The following is a 21,902-nucleotide window of genomic DNA, read 5'->3' on the forward strand; positions in this document are numbered from 1 at the left end:
TAAATCTAAAATGCACAGAAATTACTTAATGATGACGACACACAAACAAACTCAATTCAAAACAAGTTTAGACCAAAAGTACACCTTATTTAAATCTAGAATACACCAAAATTAAATCTAGAATATAACGAAATTACTTAATAATGACGAGTGGAATGATGAAAATACCCGAATCAGTGAATACCCGCAGGGATTACCCATGACGGAGAACAAAATGGGAACCTGCGAAATCCTCATGAGAACTAACTAGGACCCGTCTCCACAAACAAATGAGATGGCGGTGAAAATTGAAATACCCATTCTATATAGGACCTGCTAAATTTCTATTAAAATGAAATTACTTGAATGCCCTTTATATATATATATATAAAAGATGTAAAAATCTTAATTTTTTTAGTATTATTTAGGAGAATTGAATTATTTTATGGGAATTCAGGTGCATAAAATTGGTTTAGATTGACTACATCTCTTACAAACTAAATATATGAAGGATATCTTGTCAAAACTTGACATGGCAGGAGCAAGCTCAATGCCTACTCCCATGTTTTCATCCTTTCAACTTCTTTCTACTGGTTCAGAAACTTTTGAAGATCTTAAACTCTTTAAAACAATTATTGATTCATGGCAATATTTATGTATTACTAAACCTGACCTTTCTTTTGCAGTTAGTAAAATCAACCATGTCTTATTGGAAAGCAATAAAAAGGGTGTTTAGATACATTCAAGGAACTTAAAATCATGGTTTGGTGCTTCATAAATGTGAGAATTACCAGTTATATGAATTTAGTGATTCGAACTAGGCTTCTAATTTAGAAGAGAGGAGGTCAGTTTCAAACTTTTGTATCTATTTGGGTGCTAATTTAATTTCTTGGTCTTGCAGGAAGCAAGCCACGATCAGTAAGTCTTCCACCGAAGTAGAAATTTGAAGCTTGACTTCATGCCAGCCAGAACTAGTCTGACTTAGAAATCTGCTTGAAGAACTTGATGTTCAACTTTTCACACCTCCTACTATCTATTGTGATAACTTAAGCACTAAGTTACTCGCTACTAATTATGTTACGTAAGATAAGACAGCATTTTCAGTTATAGATTTAATTAATTAGAGACAAATTGAAGAAGAATACTCTTCAGGTGATGTATATTTTTGTGACAGATCAAGTCGCTGATTTGTTGACCAAACCTCTGTCTGTAGCAGCTTTTGATAGACTAAAGAGTAAAGTCAGAGTCATTCCAAGACCAAACTTGAGTTTTAGAGATGTGTGAAGGATAAGATTGTAATTACCACAAATAATAAAGAGTGTATTAGTTAGATAGTTAAATTATTTAAAGAATAAAGATATTTTACTTTATTCTTTCTATATATGTATGCATTGTTTAGTGTTAGAACCAGCGACGGATGCATTCACAACTGAGTGGGGGCAAGTGCCCCAAGTAGAAATTAAAAAATTATTGAGAAGTACTTAGCAAAAAAAATTAATTGCCCTCACTCTCATTTCAATTTTGATCTCACCCCCCAAAATTGAAATCCCTAAATTGAAATCCCTAAGACCATTTCCAGTAGGGAACTCATTCTAGTCCCTATTTATGGCCCACCTGTCATAAAAAGTAACTCCACGTCAGCTTTTGCATCATTACCAGTAAATAGGAACTCAAAAAATCTCTCTCTCCTCCATTAGAAGGAACTAACTTTAGTTCCTATTGTGGTCCAACATAATTAATTAATTAAAGTAATTAAAATTAATATAATAATTATTTTTTATAATAATATTATTTAAATTTATAAATTTAAAATAATTTAATATTATAAAATATTAAAATAAATAACTTAAATTTGGTTAGTATTTTAAATTTTATAAATAAAAATAAATAATCCAACTAAAAATTATTTTATAATATGTAAAAATTAAATTTATTTTTTATGTAAAATAAATTTAATTAATTATAATTTAATATAACAATATAAATAATATTTGATATTGATTTAACATAATTATTTATATTAATTATAATTTAATATAACTAATTATTAAATAATTAATATAAATAATTAATTAAATAGATATATAAATATTTAATATAATAAATTATTATAACTATTAATAAATTAATTATAATTTAATTATTCAATATATATTTAATATATTTTTTATTTTTTTTATTAACTTACCACATGGCATGATTTTATTGGTTGTTGCAAGTCCCTGTTTAGAGGAACTCTCAACCTTGATCCACGTGAAGAGTCCTCCTTTCCTTTTCACTCCAATGGTACTTGAGTCCCCATATGTCAGAAGAGGAACTTTATTTCTTAGCATTGGAGTTGCTCTAAGGGGCCAAGCTATAACCCTACTCTTTCTCCCTTCTCAATTTTCGTTGCTACGCTCCTTCTCCCCCTCGCTTAACTGCGCAGCTCGTTGCCTAGATGCCCACCTTCTAATCTATCTGTAGTCCGACAGTCTGCGTCACTGTCGCAGAGTCGTCAACGCCGTTGGCTCGTTGTCTCGGTGTCTCTTTACCTACCCTGCTAGCTGGCTCGCTGGCTCGTTGCTCCGTCATCGTCTCTCACAGTCTCTCACTCTCGGTCTCTCGCCATTCTGTTTGTCCGTCATCGTCTCATTGACTCATTGGTTTTGAGTGTCTCACCACTCTGTCGTCTCTACTACTCTGCGGCTCTGCCTTTGTGTCTCTGACTCTCTCTTGGTCTCGTCTCTCCACTTTTCAGTAAGAATTGATTTTATCAATTTAGAAATAAGAATTTGATATTGTTTAAATAATGTATGTGAATTTGGATATTTATGTGAAACTGAGAATTTGAATATTTAATGCTGTTTGAATAATTGGTGTGAATTAGGATACTGATGTAAAACTGTAAATTTTGTAAATTTGAATATTTGATGCTGTTTGAATAATTGGATCATTGGATGATTTATATTTGTGTTATTGTGTATAGTATAATTCAATTAGGATATTGCATTTTGTTACTGAAATTAGTTTGAATGATTTTTTTAGTGATTCTCCTTATTGAAAGATGTTATAAAATGAGAAACAATGTTGTGGGGTTCTCATGTTTTAGAATTACTACAATTAATTGGTGGTTTATGCATTAGTGGCTTACTAACTTACTGTCATTGCAGTTGTATCGTGCAAACATCTATATTTTTGAATTTTTTTACTATATACATTCTTAATTTGATATTATATTATTGTGTATTTTTGTTATTCTTTAGTTTATATTTTGTATTTATAATTTTATATTGTACTTTTAAATTTGTACGGAATTGTGAATTATTTTTATTAATCAATTAACTTAGGTCTATAAATTTATCCTTTTAGTAATGGAGAAGCATTCAAGAAGAACACCATTGTTGGAGATTGGATCCCAAAATAATTTATCGAACTCTTCTAACAAAAGGAAGTTTCTAGAATTCAAAGTAGAGATTCCGTAGTAATTAAATCAGTTGAAAAAATCTTTTTTGTATGAACATCATAAAGAGTCGATTTTATAACTGTATGGAAGATGAATTTTTAAATGATTGTTTAGTGACATATATAGAAAGAGAGACATTTAATTGTATTCACAATGAAAAGATTATTCAATTTTTTCAAAATATAAAATTTAGAAGAATGGAATTCTAAATTATTTATTATTATTTTGAATTATCATTTTCTTGTTTTAATTTGTTGGTTAAATAATTTAAAAAATAATTATATATTATAACATTATGGTATAATTATAAAAATTATCATTATATTATGTATATTTTGTCCCCACTAACAAAATTTTTTAAATTCGTCACTGGTTGGAGCACCTTAATTTTTTCATTTTTGTTTACAATTCATTAATTCAAGAACACTTAGTTTCAATTCATTCTTCATTCTTCTTTTCTCTCTCAAAAGCTTTAGTTTGATACTCTATGTGATTCTCATAACTAGTTCTTTTATTATTGAAATATTCATTCAAGAATAAGTTCAACTACTCCGTTGTTGGTTATCTTTAGAAAATATATACTTTATACAAAAGATAAAAATAATAATATTATATAGAATTTTATTTATTTAATTTATATTAAACGTGAGATCAATCCAAAAAAAATTAAAAAAATAAGGCCACTATATGCAAAAGTGGCTACTAATTAAGATCAGATGGGATGCACATTCGAAGTAGTATTCAGAGCCACCAACCCCTGTGTTGTCGTTGAGAAGAATATTAGTCTATTAGTTAGGCGTTTACAAACAAAGACAAGTCAAGAGTTCATAAATTGGAAATTTTTGTATTTATATCATAAAAATGGATAAAGTGAGAAAGGTAGCTATAAAAAAATTTCCATAATGTGTTGTGTTCTATCTCAAACCACAAGTGCCAAGACGCCAGCCACCGTCAGTCATACACACTTGGCCAATTCCTTAAAAATTTTCACGCACGTTTGCTAAATAATCATTTCTCAGAAATAATATGTTATTGACTAGTTTATATACGTCTGTATTAATTTGTCAAAAAAACTAAACAAATTACCATCAGAGAGCGAGAGAGGAGTAATCAATTTGAGGCACGTATGTCGTTTCACTTTCAACTCTTCGGGCTAAAGCTCTCTGCCTCTCTTCCATTTTAAAATTTGACCAAGTTTGATTAAAAGAATTTTAAAAAATGGCCCTTCAAAAATCACAAAAATTTAACAAAGTTTACCTATACTTGTTAATAAGAGTTTTCTGTATGTGACCAAAGAAAACTAAAAATATAACTGATATAATAAGAATAACTCTGCATTGGTCAATGAGTCAGTGATGTGTAAGAATTGAGATAAAGAATCAAACACACTGAGGATCGGTCCGAACATGCTTAGTGTCGGGTGGTGAGAAATTTAAGTCAAGTTTCATATCTTGTACGCTATTTCCTCGTACTTTCATGCATATGTATATATTTATAATGTTTCCTGCAAACTCAAACAAATAGCGTCGAGCAATCTATAGTAGTAATCCTGCTAATCAAAATTAAGATTAATGTTGTTCATAAGTATTTTTATTTTTTCTAATAATCTAGAAGTTATCTAAACAAAATTACATAGCGTAAGTTGGAGATACGATGTTATCATCATTCTCCTATTTCGAATTTTTAATGTTTTGAATTTGTCATCTCCAATAATAAGGTGTACTTGCCAATGCAGCTTGAAAAAATTTTTTGAAAAAAAAATTCAACTTAAAAATTATATAATAATATTTATATTAAAATAAAATTTATAAATATAATTATTTTTAAGTTTATTATTAATATGACAATAAATAAATAACTATATAGACAGATATTATAAAATATTTTAGAAATTTTAGAATTAAAATTATAAAATAAATGATTATATAGATAAAAAAATTTTAATTTTACTACAACTAATTTCAACATTAAAATTATAAAATTTAGTTGATAATAACAATAATAAATAATGATGAGAATGAGATTTTAATTTGTATAAATAAGCTAATATGATTTTTAATTTGTAAAAATTCATTGAAACATAAGCCCAAGATGTTATTGTAAAATAAATAACTAAATAGATAAAAAAATTAATTTTACTACAACTAATTCTAATATTAAAATGATAAAAAAATTTTAATAATGAGAATAATAAATGATAATAAGAATGAGATTTTAATTTGTATGAATAAACCAATAAAATTTTTAATTTGTGAAAAATAATTAAAGTCCAAGTTTAAGATGTGTTCGTAATTTCATAAAATCAGTAATTTATGTATTTTCAACTATAGCCATAAATCTTTGATTCAATTTGGGACTTTTGATTTTTGAACCACCAATCCAGGTGAAGTCATATTGTTTGTTATGATTATTAGAATTGGGGACAAAAACTTTATAAATTTTCATAAACAGTCGTGTTCTTTTTATTAAAGAACAAATCAACTACTAATATAATTAATTAATAATTATAATACCGCCCAAACTAATTTTTATATTAACAAATTAAAAAACAAATTGAAGAAAAATTCTAATATTCTCCCATTTCGTTCAATATTTGTTACATATAATCTGTAATTACATACTACACTTAAACAATTAAGTCAAATTACATGAATCGAGTATTACCTTCCATGTATTATAATGTAACATTTTTTAATTGAATAAATTCTTTATGTGATATTTTGTAAGAATAAGCTGAATGTTTATTCTAGACCCTTCACTAATTTTTATTTATCATTTTCAATCATGTATACGTATATATACTAACCAAATGAAAAACAAATAATAATAAGAATTTCATACTCAAATATGTCATGCATATAATACAATATAAGTCATATAAGTGACGTTATATAACATAAACCCATACTAATAACATGATCCTTAAAAAATCCTAGTTGCATGCCTTTTGTCAAAAGATCGGCTATCATCTGTTTAGTACTAATTTGCTCTATTTGTACCTCATTAGACCTAACTCAGTCTTTAATGGCTATGTACTTAATGTCGATGTACTTACTTCGACTACTACTTCTATTATTTTTAGCCATAAATATAACAGCAAAATTGTCATAATATATTCTCAATAGCCTAGAGATACAATCCATAATCTTAAGTCCAGAGATAAAATTCTTCAACCAAATACCTTGTGATGTAGCCTCAAAATAAGGAATAAACTCGGCTTTTATAGTAGAAGTGGCTACAAGTGATTGTTTTGAAAACTTTAAGATACTGCTCCATCAGCAAGCATAAAGATGTATCATAACGTTAACTTCCTAGAATTAACACATCCTGTCAAGTATGAATATGAGTATCCAACAATTTTCAAATTGTCGGTTTGTCTATATGTAAGCATGAAGTCCTTAGTCCCTTGAAGATACCTTAAGAACTTCTTTGTACCTCCCCAATAGATAATATTTGGATTACTTTGATATCTTCCTAACATGCCAATAGCAAAAGCAATGTCAGGTCTTGTATAAACCTGAGCATACATTAGGCTTCCAACAGCTGAAGTATAAAGAATATTTTGCATTTGTTCCTTTTCAAGTGCATTTTTGGGACATTGGTCTAAGCAAACTTGTCACCTTTCACAATAGGTGCAACACTTGGTGAACAATTTTGTATTTTAAACCTCTCAAGAACTTTATTAATATAGGCTTCTTGAGATAAACTTCAAATTTTTTTATGTTTATCTCTATGAATCTTTATGCCAATGACATAAGATGCGTCACCCATATCTTTGATATCAAAATGTCTAGAGAGAAATTGTTTCACCTCATGTAACAACCCCAAGTTATTTGTTGCAAAGAAAATGTCATCTACATGAGAAATATGATCTTACTCCCGCTAACTTTGTGGTACATATATTGATAAAAAAATTCTCAATGAAACCAAATGAAGAAATCACATCGTGAAATTTCAAATATCATTGTCGGGAAGCCTGCTTAAGACCATACTTTGCTCTCTTAAACTTGCAAACTAACTCCTTACCAGCACTTGAGACAAACCCTTCGAGTTGTCTCATATAGACCTCTTCTTCCAAATCTCCATTAAGGAAGGCCGTTTTCACATCCATTTGATGTAATTCCATGTCAAAATGCGCTACCAATTCCATAATGATGCAGAAAGAGTCTTTGTTTGAAACAAGAAAAAATGTTTGCCTGTAGTCAACTCCGTCCTTTTGAGTAAAACCTTTAGCAACAAGTCGAGTCCTGTAACGCTCAATATTGCTTGATGAATCCTTCTTGGTTTTAAAGACCCATTTACAGCCAATGGCCTTTTTCCATCAGGCAATACTACAAGATTTCAGACTTGGTTATCCGTCATAGAATTCATTTCATCCGTCATAGCATTTAGTCATAAGTTGAAATTACGACTTTTCATTGCCTGTGAAAACTTTGTTAGGTCTTTTTATAACATCCTAATTTTTAACACGTCATGGTCACACTAAAAGTCCAGGCACTACCTACTTCTACTCCTTTAATTTAGTACTATATTTATTTAATATTGAGCCTTCGCGAATATAATCCAAATTTTAATTAAGAAGATCATAAAAGTCTTTACTTTAAACCACATAATCACATAATTAAATCCACATAATATTAAATACATAGACTTATTCAAAATTTCTTAAATACAAGTCCTACCCCTCTAAAAAACAAAATAATAAACGACGAAAGAAAAATAAAATCTAAGACTAAACCAAATACAGAAATGAAAACACATATATGCATAAGCTCCGTAGTGCGGTCGCAGCTTCATGCCAAAGCTTCATGAACCTGTCACTGAAAAAGAAATTCTGTAGGAGAGTGAAAACATCGTCCTCGCAGGTTCTCAACAGGAAAGAGAATACCATTAAAGTAAAGAAATACTTGCAAATGGAATTAATTTCAATATAAAAATAGTTGATCCTTGAAATAACTTTTTGGAAAGGCTTTATGGAAAAACCTACTTTAAAAAATTGTAAAGAAATTCTTTCAGTTTCCAAACCAGTAAGATGAATAGATTAAAGAAAAGAAAAGGACTAACAATGTGCTTAAGGACTTCCTACCCAAGTAATATTGCTCACTCCTATTCAATCAATTCATAAATTAAGATAATGAAACAACTCCAAGTCCATCATGCCTCAATCTCCATTACCACATATCAGAAACCACCCTCATCACGCCTCTGATGAGCGGATAATTTATACGCTTTTTGGCATTGTTTTTAGTATGTTTTTAGTATATTTGGTTTAGTTTCTAGTATATTTTTATTAGTTTTTAGTTAAAATTCACTTTTCTGGACTTTACTATGAGTTTGTGTGTTTTTCTGTGATTTCAGGTATTTTCTGGCTGAAATTGAGGGACCTGAGCAAAAATCTAATTCAGAGACTGAAAAGGACTGCAGATGCTGTTGGATTCTGACCTCCCTGCACTCGAAGTGGATTTTCTAGAGCTACAGAAGCCCAATTGGCGCGCTCTCAATGGCATTGGAAAGTAGACATCCTGGGCTTTCCAGCAATATATGATAGTCCATGCTTTGCCCAAGATTTGATGGCCCAAACCGGCGTTCAAAGTCACCCTCAGAATTTCCAGCGTTAAACGCCGGAACTGGCACAAGAATGGGAGTTAATCGCCCAAACTGGCACCAAAACTGGCGTTTAACTCCAAGGGAAGTCTCTACACGAAAATGCTTCAATGCTCAGCCCAAGCACACACCAAGTGGGCCCGGAAGTGGATTTTTATGTCATTTACTCATCTCTGTACACCCTAGGCTACTAGTTTCCTATAAGTAGGACCTTTTACTATTGTATTTTCATCTTCTGATCTTTGGAATCTTTTGATCTTTAGATCTTTTGATCACTTTGGGAGGCTGGCCTCACGGCCATGCCTAGACCTTGTTCTTATGTATTTTCAATGGTGGAGTTTCTACACACCATAGATTAAGGTGTGGAGCTCTGCTGTACCTCGAGTATTAATGCAATTACTATTGTTCTTCTATTCAATTCCGCTTGTTCTTGTTCCAAGATATCACTTGTTCTTCAACTTGATGAATGTGATGATCCGTGACACTCATCATCATTCTCACCTATGAACGTGTGACTGACAACCACCTCCGTTCTACCTTAGATTGAGTGAATATCTCTTGGATTCTTGATACACGACGCATGCTTGATCGCCTGACAACCGAGCGCTCACCTGACAAACGAGCCAGCCATTCCGTGAGATCAGAATCTTCGTGGTATAGGCAAGAACTGATGGCGGCATTCAAGAGAATTCGGAAGGTCTAACCTTGTCTGTGGTATTCTGAGTAGGATTCTATGATTGAATGACTGTGACGTGCTTCAAACTCCTGAGGGCGGGGCGTTAGTGACAGACGCAAAAGAATCACTGGATTCTATTCCGGCCGGATCGAGAACCGACAGATGGATAGCCGTGCCGTGACAGGGTGCGTTGAACATTTCCACTGAGAGGATGGGAGGTAGCCACTGACAACGGTGAAACCCTTGCATAAGCTTGCCATGGAAAAAAGTAAGAAGGATTGGATGAAGACAGTAGGAACGCAGAGAGACGGAAGGGACAGAGGATCTTCATACACTTATCTGAAGCCTTCACCAATGATATACATAAGTATCTCTATCTTTATCTTTATGTTTTATTCGTACATCATCGATACCCATTTGAGTCTGCCTGACTAAGATTTACAAGGTGACCATAGCTTGCTTCATACCAACAATCTCCGTGGGATCGACCCTTACTCGCGTAAGGTTTATTACTTGGACGACCCAGTGCACTTGCTGGTTAGTTGTGCGAAGTTGTAGTGGTCACAATTTCGTGCACCAAGTTTTTGGCGCCGTTGCCGGGGATTGTTTCGAGTATGGACAACTGACGGTTCATCTTGTTGCTTAGATTAGGTATTTTTCAGAGTTCTTAAGAATGAATTCTAGTGTTTCAAGGTGATGTTCTTATCATCACCAAAGCTGATTGATTCTCATCAATTTAGCTCTTGAATGCAATGTACTGCTGAAGCTTGGCTAGCCATGTCTAATTCCTTTAGACTAAAGCTTTAGACTAACATTGCATGATTCTTGGAATTCTCGTTAAGAATTTTGATATCTTTATTTTCTTCTTCCACTTAATTTTCGAAAAATCCAAAAAAATTACAAAATCATAAAAAACCAAAAATATTTTATGTTTCTTGTTTGAGTCTAGTGTCTAATTTTAAGTTTGGTGTCTTGCATGCATTGTTTATTTGATCTTGGTTCTATTTGCAAGTCAATAGTACAGGGAACTGAAGATTCAGAACATGCAGCAGAGGAATTACACAGAAAAAGCTGGGCGTTCAAAACGCCCAGTGAAGAAGGACAGACTGGCGTTTAAACGCCAGCCAGGGTGCCTGGATGGGCGTTTAACGCCCAAAAGGGTAGTGCATTGGGCGTTAAACGCCAGAATGTGCACAATTCTGGGCGTTTAACGCCAGGATGGCACAAGAGGGAAGATTTTGTTTTCAAATCAATTTTTTTTTTTCAAGTTTTCAAAGTTTTTCAAAATCAAATCTTTTTCAAATCATATCTTTTCAATCAAATCTTTTTCAAAATCAATTTCTTTCCTTTTTCAAAGATACTTGCTAACAATTAATGATTTGATTGAACAATTCAAGTATGTTGCCTTTTCTGTTGAGAAAGGTTTAATGTTTGAATCATATCTTTTCTTGTTAGACAAGTCATTAATTTTTAAAATAAAATCTTTTTAAAATTGTTTTCAAATCATATCTTCTCAATCATATCTTTTTAATCACATCTTTTTCAAAAATAGTTTTCAATCATATCTTTTTCAAAATCTTTTTCAAAAATCACTTGATTTCTTTTCCACTGTTGGTTTTCGAAAATCAATTAAAGTTTTTCAAAATGTTTTCAAAATCTTTCACTTAATTTTCGAAAATTTCTTCCTCTCTTCTCACATCCTTCTACTTATGGAGTACCACTCCTTCTCAATGCACAATTCGAACTCTATCTGATTAAGTTCGAATTCTTCTACCTCTTCCTTCTAATTTTCTTCTTCTCTGACACCTCAAGGAATCTCTATACTGTGACATAGAGGATTCCACATTTTCTTGTTCTCTTCTCTTTCATATGAGCAGGAACAAGGACAAAGGCATTCTTGTTGAAGCTGACCCTGAACCTGAAAGGACCTTGAAGCGAAAGCTAAGAGAAGCTAAGGCACAACTCTCTGTAGAGGACCTAACAGAAATCTTCAAAGAAGAAGAACCCATGGCAGCCGAAAACAACAACAATGCCAACAATGCAAGGAAGGTGCTGGGTGACTTTACTGCACCTACTCCCGACTTCTATGGGAGAAGCATCTCTATCCCTGCCATTGGAGCAAACAACTTTGAGCTTAAGCCTCAATTAGTTTCTCTAATGCAACAGAATTGCAAGTTCCATGGACTTCTATTGGAAGATCCTCATCAGTTCTTAGTTGAATTCTTGCAAATCTGTGACACTGTCAAGACTAATGGGGTTGACCCTGAGGTCTACAGACTTATGCTATTCCCTTTTGCTATAAGAGACAGAGCTAGGACATGGTTGGATTCACAACCTAAAGAAAGCCTAAACTCTTGGGAAAAGCTAGTCAATGCCTTCTTGGCAAAGTTCTTTCCACCTCAAAAATTGAGTAAGCTTAGAGTGGAAGTCCAAACCTTCAGACAGAAGGATGGAGAATCCCTCTATGAAGCTTGGGAAAGATACAAACAATTGATCAAAAAATGTCCTTCTGACATGCTTTCTGAATGGAGCATCATAGGTATTTTCTATGATGGTCTCTCTGAACTATCCAAGATGTCTTTGGATAGCTCTGCTGGAGGATCTCTTCATCTGAAGAAGACGCCTACAGAAGCTCAAGAACTAATTGAAATGGTTGCAAATAACCAATTCATGTACACTTCTGAAAGGAATCCTGTGAACAATGGGACAAATCAGAAGAAAGGAGTTCTTGAGATTGATACTCTGAATGCCATTCTGGCTCAGAACAAAATATTGACTCAACAAGTCAATTTGATTTCTCAAAGTCTGTCTGGAATGCAAAATGTACCAAGCAGTACTAAGGATGCTTCATCTGAAGAAGAAGCTTATGATCCTGAGAACCCTTCAATGGAAGAGGTGAATTACCTAGGAGAACCCTATGGAAACACCTATAATTCTTCATGGAGAAATCACCCAAATCTCTCATGGAAGGATCAACAGAGACCTCAACAAGGTTTCAACAACAATAATGGTGGAAGAAACAGGTTTAGCAATGGCAAGCCTTTTCCATCATCTTCTCAACAACAGACAGAGAGTTCTAAGCAGAACACCTCTAACTTAGCAACCATGGTCTCTGATCTAATCAAAACCACTCAAAGTTTCATGAATGAAACAAGATCCTCCATTAGAAATTTGGAGGCACAAGTGGAACAGCTGAGCAAGAAAGTTACTGAACTCCCTCCTAGTACTCTTCCAAGCAATACAGAAGAAAATCCAAAAGGAGAGTGCAAGGCCATCAACATGGCCGAATTTGGAGAGGAAGGAGAGGCAGTGAACGCCACTGAGGAAGACCTCAATGGACGTCTACTGGCCTCCACTGAGTTCCCCAATGAGGAACCATGGGAATCTGAGGCTCAAAATGAGACCATAGAGATTCCATTGGACTTGCTTCTGCCTTTCATGAGCTCTGATGAGTATTCCTCCTCTGAAGAGGATGAGTATGTCACTGAAGAGCAAGTTGCTAAATACCTTGGAGCAATCATGAAGCTAAATGACAAGTTATTTGGAAATGAGACTTGGGAGGATGAACCCCCTTTGCTCACCAAAGAATTGGATGACTTGTCTAGGCAGAAATTACCTCAAAAGAGGCAGGACCCTGGGAAGTTCTCCATACCTTGTACCATAGGCACCATGACCTTCAAGAAGGCTCTGTGTGACTTAGGGTCAAGTGTAAACCTCATGCCTCTCTCTGTAATGGAGAAGCTAGGGATCTTTGAGGTGCAAGCTACAAGAATCTCACTAGAGATGGCAGACAATTCAAAGAAACAAGCCTATGGACTTGTAGAGGATGTTTTGGTAAAGATTGAAGACCATTACATCCCTGCTGATTTCATAGTCCTAGAGACTGGGAAGTGCATGGATGAATCTATCATCCTTGGCAGACCCTTCCTAGCCACAGCAAAGGCTGTGATTGATGTTGATGGAGGTGAACTGATCATTCAAGTGAATGAAGAGTCCTTTGTGTTTAAGGCTCAAAGATATCCCTCTGTCACCATGGAGAGGAAGCATGAAGAGCTTCTCTCAAATCAGAGTCAAACAGAGCCCCCACAATCAAACTCTAAGTTTGGTGTTGGGAGGCCACAACCAAACTCTAAGTTTGGTGTTGAACCCCCACATTCAAACTCTAAGTTTGGTGTTGGTAGGTTCCAACATTGCTCTGAGAAAATGTGAGGCTCCATGAGAGCCCTCTGTCAAGCTACTGACATTAAAGAAGCGCTTGTTGGGAGGCAACCCAATGTTATATTTATCTATTTTCCTTTGTTTTTTTTATGTTTTCTGTAGGTTGATGATCATGAGAAGTCACAAAATCAATTGAAAAAGCAAAAACAGAATGAAAAACAGGAAGAAAAACAGCACACCCTGGAGGAAGAACCTACTGGCGTTTAAACGCCAGTAAGGCTAGCAGATGGGCGTTTAACGCCCAGTCTGGCACCATTCTGGGCGTTTAACGCCAGAAAGGGGCACCAGACTGGCGTTAAACGCCAGGAAAGGGCAAGAACCTGGCGTTAAACGCCAGAAATGGGCACCAGCCCGGCGTTTAACGCCAGAATTGGCTCAAAACACATTTTTGCATGCCATTTGGTGCAGGGATGACTTTTCCTTGACACCTCAGGATCTGTGGACCCCACAGGATCTCCACCAACCCCACCACACTCTTCCTTCTTCACCCATTCACCAATCACCTCAATACTTCTTCCCCAAAAACCCTTCACCTATCAAACCCCATCTTTCTCTTCACCACTCACATCCATCCTTCATAAAACACAACATAAACACTACTTCTTCCCCCTATTGGCCGAACCACACAACCTCCTCCATCTCCTCCATTTTCTTCTTCTTCTCCTCTATTCTTTCTTCTTTTGCTCGAGGACGAGCAAACCTTTTAAGTTTGGTGTGGTAAAAGCATTGTTTTTTGTTTTTCCATAACCATTTATGGCATCCAAGGCCGGAGAAACCTCTAGAAAGAGGAAAGGGAAGGCAAAAGCTTTCACCTCCGAGTCATGGGAGATGGAGAGATTCATCTCAAGGGTGCATCAAGACCACTTCTATGAAGTTGTGGCCTTGAAGAAGGTGATCCCCGAGGTCCCTGGTGTGCGAAATTGTGATCACTACTTTTCACAACTCAAATAATCCCTAGTAATGGCCCCAAAAACTTGGTGCTCAATACCATGGCATAAACACAACTTTGCACAACTAACCAGCAAGTGCACTGGGTCGTCCAAGTAATAAACCTTACGCGAGTAAGGGTCGATCCCACGGAGATTGTTGGTATGAAGCAAGCTATGGTCACCTTGTAAATCTTAGTCAGGCAGACTCAAATGGGTATAGATGATATATGAATAAAACATAAAGATAAAGATAGAGATACTTATGTATATCATTGGTGAGAGCTTCACATAAGCGTATGAAGATGCTTGGTCCCTTCCGTCTCTCTGCTTTCCTACTGTCTTCATCCAATCCTTCTTACTCCTTTCCATGGCAAGCTTATGCAAGGGTTTCACCATTGTCAGTGGCTACCTCCCATCCTCTCAGTAGAAATGTTCAACGCACCCTGTCACGGCACGGCTATCCAGCTGTCGGTTCTCGATCGGGCCGGAATAGAATCCAGTGATTCTTTTGCGTCTGTCACTAACGCCCCGCCTTCAGGAGTTTGAAGCACGTCACAGTCATTCAATCATTGAATCCTACTCAGAATACCACAGACAAGGTTAGACCTTCCGGATTCTCTTGAATGCCGCCATCAGTTCTTGCCTATACCACGAAGACTCTGATCTCACAGAATGGCTGGCTCGTTTGTCAGGCGAGCGCTCGGTTGTCAGGCGATCAACCATGCATCGTGTATCAGGAACCCAAGAGATATTCACCCAATCTAAGGTAGAACGGAGGTGGTTGTCAGTCACACGTTCATAGGTGAGAATGATGATGAGTGTCACGGATCATCACATTCATCAAGTTGAAGAACAAGTGATATCTTGGACAAAGAACAAGCGAAATTGAATAGAAGAACAATAGTAATTGCATTAATACTCGAGGTACAGCAGAGCTCCACACCTTAATCTATGGTGTGTAGAAACTCCACCGTTGAAAATACATAAGAACAAGGTCTAGGCATGGCCATGAGACCAGCCTCCCAAAGTGATCAAAAGATCTAAAGATCAAAAGATTCCAAAGATCATAAGCTTAAAATACAATAGTAAAAGGTCTTATATATAGAGAACTAGTAGCCTAGGGTGTACAGAGATGAGTAAATGACATAAAAATCCACTTCCGGGCCCACTTGGTGTGTGCTTGGGCTGAGCAATGAAGCATTTTTCGTGTAGAGACTCTTCTTGGAGTTAAACGCCAGCTTTTATGCCAGTTTGGGCGTTTAACTCCCATTTTGGTGCCAGTTCCGGCGTTTAACGCTGGGAATTCTGAAGGTGACTTTGAACGCCGGTTTGGGCCATCAAATCTTGGGCAAAGTATGGACTATCATATATTGCTGGAAAGCCCAGGATGTCTACTTTCCAACGCCGTTGAGAGCGCGCCAATTGGTCTTCTGTAGCTCCAGAAAATCCACTTCGAGTGCAGGGAGGTCAGAATCCAACAGCATCTGCAGTCCTTTTCAGTCTTTGAATCAGATTTTTGCTCAGGTCCCTCAATTTCAGCCAGAAAATACCTGAAATCACAGAAAAACACAAAAACTCATAGTAAAGTCCAGAAAAGTGAATTTTAATTAAAAACTAATAAAAATATACTAAAAACTCAACTAAAACTACTAAAAACATACTAAAAATAATGCCAAAAAGCGTACAAATTATCCGCTCATCACAACACCAAACTTAAATTGTTGCTTGTCTCCAAGAAACTGAAAATCAAATAAGATAAAAAGAAGAGAATATGCAATGAACTTCAAAAATATCTATGAAGATCAGTATTAATTAGATGAGCGGGGCTTTTAGCTTTTTGCCTCTGAATAGTTTTGGCATCTCACTCTATCCTTTGAAATTCAGAATGATTGGCTTCTTTAGGAACTCAGAATCCAGATAGTGTTATTGATTCTCCTAGTTAAGTATGATGGTTCTTGAACACAGCTACTTTATGAGTCTTGGCCGTGGCCCAAAGCACTCTGTCTTCCAGTATTACCACCGGATACATACATGCCACAGACACATAATTGGGTGAACCTTTTCAGATTGTGACTCAGCTTTGCTAGAGTCCCCAATTAGAGGTGTCCAGGGTTCTTAAGCACACTCTTTTTGCCTTGGGTCACAACTTTATTTCTTTCTTTTTCTTTCTTTTTCTTTTTCTCCCTTTTTTTTCATTTTTTTTTCTTTTCTTTTTTTTTTGTATTCACTGTTTTTTCTTGCTTCAAGAATCATTTTTATGATTTTTCAGATCCTCAGTAACATGTCTCCTTTTTCATCATTCTTTCAAGAGCCAACATTCATGAATCACAAATTCAAAAGACATATGCACTGTTTAAGCATACATTCAGAAAACAAAAGTGTTGCCACCACATCAAAATAATTAATCTGTTATAAAATTCAAAATTCATGCAATTCTTCTCCTTTTCAATTAAGAACATTGTTAATTTAAGAGAGGTGATGGATTCATAAGACATTCATAACTTTAAGGCATAGACACTTAAGACACTAATGATCATAAGACACAAACATGGACAAACATAAAGCATAAATTTTCGAAAAACAAGAAAATAAAGAACAAGGAGATTAAAGAACGGGTCCACCTTAGTGATGGCGGCTTGTTCTTCCTCTTGAAGGTCTTATGGAGTGCTTGAGCTCCTCAATGTCTCTTCCTTGTCTTTGTTGCTCCTCTCTCATGATTCTTTGATCTTCTCTAATTTCATGGAGGAGAATGGAGTGTTCTTGGTGCTCCACCCTTAGTTGTCCCATGTTGGAACTCAATTCTCCTAGGGAGGTGTTCAGTTGCTCCCAATAATCTTGTGGAGGAAAGTGCATCCCTTGAGGCATCTCAGGGATCTCATGATGAGAAGGGTCTCTTGTTTGCTCCATCCTCTTCTTAGTAATGGGCTCGAGGTCATGCCTTCTCAATTGAACCGGCTTCCCTCTTGAAATTGGGCGCCCTCTTCACAAATGTCAGTGAGGACTTGGTCCAACCTTTGATCAAAGTTGACCCTTCTAGTGTAAGGATGTTCATCTCCTTGCATCATGGGCAAGTTGAATGCCAACCTTACATTTTCCGGACTAAAATCCAAGTATTTCCCCCGAACCATAGTAAGCCAATTCTTTGGGTTTGGGTTCACACTTTGATCATGGCTCTTGGTGATCCATGCATTGGCATAGAACTCTTGAACCATTAAGATTCTGACTTGTTGAATGGGGTTGGTGAGAACTTCCCAACCTCTTCTTCGGATCTCATGTCGGATCTCCGGATATTCACTCTTTTTGAGTGAAAAAGGGACCTTGGGGATCACCTTCTTCAAGGCCACAACTTCATAGAAGTGGTCTTGATGCACCTGATGTGTGGAAAACGATCCAACACAAAACTCACCGGCAAGTGTACCGGGTCGCATCAAGTAATAATAACTCACATGAGTGAGGTCGATCCCACAGGTATTGAAGGATTGAGCAATTTTAGTTTAGTGGGTGATTTAGTCAAGCGAATCAAGTTTTGGTTGAGTGTTTTGTGTTTAACAGAAATTAAATGACAGTAAATGTAAAAGGGGAAGGGAGAAGTGCAGTAAAATAAAGAACAGAAGAGTAAAAGTGCAGAAACTTAAAGAGCAAGAAAGTAAATGACTGAAACTTAAAGTGCAAGAAACTTAAATTGCAGTAACTTAAATGGCAAGAAAGATAAATTGCTAGAAGATAAAAGAGAATTAAGGAATGGAATTGCAAGATCTAAACAAAGAAGGAGTAAATTGTAGTAAATGGTTGAGAAGAAAGTAGATTAGCAACAATAAGCATTCAAACAGAATTGAAAGGAAAAGTAGCAGAGGTTCACAGAAGAACCCAAAATGAGTTGTGATCTCAGGATCCCAAGGGCTTAGGTAGCAGAGCCTAAAACCCAATTTCCTTCCCAGATCTGAATGAACTAAGCAATTGACAGAAAATTAAAGAAGAAGCAATAGAAGAACAGAATTGGAATTCAATTATGCAGAAATCAAAGTGCAAAGAGTTTGAACGGGAATTGGGACAGAATTTCCCCAATTTCACACACTCAATACTCAGAAAAACAGAGAGTAGAATTGCCCAAGGGAAATGAGGAAGGAGATCAAGCAATTCTCCCTTGATCCTCTTAGTTCTCGGCCAATTCTCTCAAGAACAATTCCAAGAGAGTCAAAGCTCCAAAGGAAGATGAAGTGAAAATGCAAGAGCCAAAGTAGAAGTAAAAATTCAAAAGTGAGCATAAAAGTCCTAATTACATCAAACTAACTCCTATTTATACACTTTCTATTCTTGGATTTTGGGATTTGGATGGGCTTTTGGATTGGTGAAGAAATGAATTCAAATTAATTTTTAATTTGAATTTTGGCCCAAAAACCACTCCCAGGAGGCTGCCCTGCCCTTGTGGAGGGCAGGGCAGAAAATTGATGCTTGGTGCTTGGAGTTGGTGCGGCCATGGTGCGTTTTGGTGCTGCGTGGTGCGCGTCTGGCATGAGGTTGGTGCGCCAGAGGCTGCCCTGCCCGCGCCAAGGGCAGGGCGGGAAGGTTGGTGCGCCAGAACGTGAGGCATGTGTGCGCTTGGTGCTGCCATATGAGGAATGCGCGCGTGCGCGCGATGCACGTTGGTGCGCGCGGATCGTGCTGCCAAAGGAAATTTGGTGCGCCAAGGAATGCACCATTTCAAATGCTGCCCTGCCCGCGCCAAGGGCAGGGCAAGGTTCCCAATCTTCATGTCCCGTGTTCGAATCTGGTGGCTTGCAAACACGCTACTTTTTCTTTTGATTTCTTGGCACGCTATTTGGTCTCAAGGCTTGGCTTCCTCATGGTTCTTGGTTCGAACCTTGTAGCAAGCATGGGTGCTAATTTTCCTTTGATTTCTTTCCTTTGAGAGCCCGATCCTGCTCTCCACAAGGGCAGGGCAGAGTTTGCTTCTCCTTGCTCCAAGGCACCATTTTGTGCTCTGCCCTTGGAGTGGGCAGGGCAGAGTTGCCTATGCTTGCTTGGTCACCCAATGTTGCCCTCCTAGAGGGCATTCTGCCCTTGTGGAGGGCAAGGTTGCTTCCACTATGAGTTGCGGCACGCTTCTCCCTTCTTTGGCCACGCTTTCCTTTTCTTGCGTCACGCTTCTTAGGCCACGCTTTTCATTTTCTTTTCTTTTCTTCACCTAAAATAAACCAAACAACCACTCAAAGTATCACTAAATTCAAGAGGCTTATAAATCACTTAAAATGCAATTAAAATTGGCTTAATCCTCATGTTTTAACATTAAATTCATGGTGGTTGCTTGATTTAGAGAAGTTGTGCATTTTCACTCCAAATCACTTACTTAGGATGCAAGAAAGTGCATAAATGCTAACAAAACAAGTGAAATTAGCTTGAAAAATGGGTATATGATGACTTGTCATCAGCACCCTTGAGATGAATTTCTCCATCTCCCATGACTCGGAGGTGGAAGCTTTTGCCTTCCCTTTCCTCTTTCTAGAGGTTTCTCCAGCCTTGGATGCCATAAATGGTTATGGAAAAACAAAAAGCAATGCGTTTACCACACCAAACTTAAAAGGTTTGCTCGTCCTCGAGCAAAAGAAGAAAGAAGAGAGTAGAAGAAGAAGAAATGAGGAAGAAGGGAATGGCTTTGTGTTCGGCCAAAAAGGGGGAGAAGTGGTGTTTAGGTTGTGTGAAAATGAAGGAGTGAAGAAGGGTTTATATAGGAGAGGGGGGCTCATGGTTCGGTCATGTATGGGTGGGTTTGGGAGGGAAAGTGGTTTGAATTTGAAGGGTGAGGTAGGTGGGGTTTTATGAAGGATGGATGTGAGTGGTAAAGAGAAAGATGGGATTTGATAGGTGAAGGGTTTTTGGGGAAGAGGTATTGAGGTGACTGGTGAATGGGTGAAGAAGAAGAGAGAGTGGTGGGGTTGGTGGGGATCCTGTGGGGTCCACAGATCCTATGGTGTCAAGGAAAAGTCATCCCTGCACCAAATGGCAAGAAAATTTGCGTTTTGTGCCAAATCTGGCATTAAACGCCGGGCTGGTGCCCATTTCTGGCGTTTAACGCCAGGTTCTTGCCCTTTCCTGGCGTTTAACGCCAGTCTGGTGCCCCTTTCTGGCGTTAAACGCCCAGAATGGTGCCAGACTGGGCGTTAAACGCCCAACTGCTAGCCTTACTGGCGTTTAAACGCTAGCAACATCTTCCTCCAGGGTGTGCTGTTTTTCTTCCTGTTTTTCATTCTCTTTTTGCTTTTTCAATTGATTTTGTGACTTCTCATGATCATCAACCTACAAAAAAAACATAAAATAACAAAAGAAAATAGATAAAATATAACATTGGGTTGCCTCCCAACAAGCGCTTCTTTAATGTCAGTAGCTTGACAGAGGGCTCTCATGGAGCCTCACAAATACTCAGAGCAATGTTGGAACCTCCCAACACCAAACTTAGAGTTTGAATGTGGGGGTTCAACACCAAACTTAGAGTTTGGCTGTGGCCTCCCAACACCAAACTTAGAGTTTGACTGTGGGGGCTCTGCTTGACTCTGATTTGAGAGAAGCTCTTCATGCTTCCTCTCCATGGTGACAGAAGGGTATCCTTGAGCCTTAAACACAAAGGATTCTTCATTCACTTGAATGATCAGTTCACCTCCATCAACATCAATCACAGCCTTTGCTGTGGCTAGGAAGGGTCTGCCAAGGATGATAGATTCATCCATGCATTTCCCAGTCTCTAGGACTATGAAATCAGCAGGGATGTAATGGTCTTCAACTTTTACCAGAACATCCTCTACAAGTCCATAAGCTTGTTTTCTAGAGTTGTCTGCCATCTCTAGTGAGATTCTTGCAGCTTGTACCTCAAAGATCCCTAGCTTCTCCATTACAGAGAGAGGCATGAGGTTTACACTTGACCCTAAGTCACACAGAGCCTTCTTGAAGGTCATGGTGCCTATGGTACAAGGTATGGAAAACTTCCCAGGATCTTGTCTCTTTTGAGGTAATTTCTGCCTAGACAAGTCATCCAGTTCTTTGGTGAGCAAAGGAGGTT

General features: G+C 36.8%; 1 non-coding gene across 1 annotated transcript; it reads right to left on the minus strand.

Moving 5' to 3' along the window:
- Nucleotides 1–12,116: 12,116 nt before the first annotated feature.
- On the minus strand, nt 12,117–12,224 carry LOC130972057 (small nucleolar RNA R71). The gene has a single exon (XR_009083258.1). It is a non-coding gene; the product is annotated as a small nucleolar RNA R71 (small nucleolar RNA).
- Nucleotides 12,225–21,902: the final 9,678 nt, after the last annotated feature.

The sequence above is a fragment of the Arachis stenosperma genome, chromosome 3, assembly GCF_014773155.1.
Source record: "Arachis stenosperma cultivar V10309 chromosome 3, arast.V10309.gnm1.PFL2, whole genome shotgun sequence".
Lineage (NCBI taxonomy): Eukaryota > Viridiplantae > Streptophyta > Magnoliopsida > Fabales > Fabaceae > Arachis > Arachis stenosperma.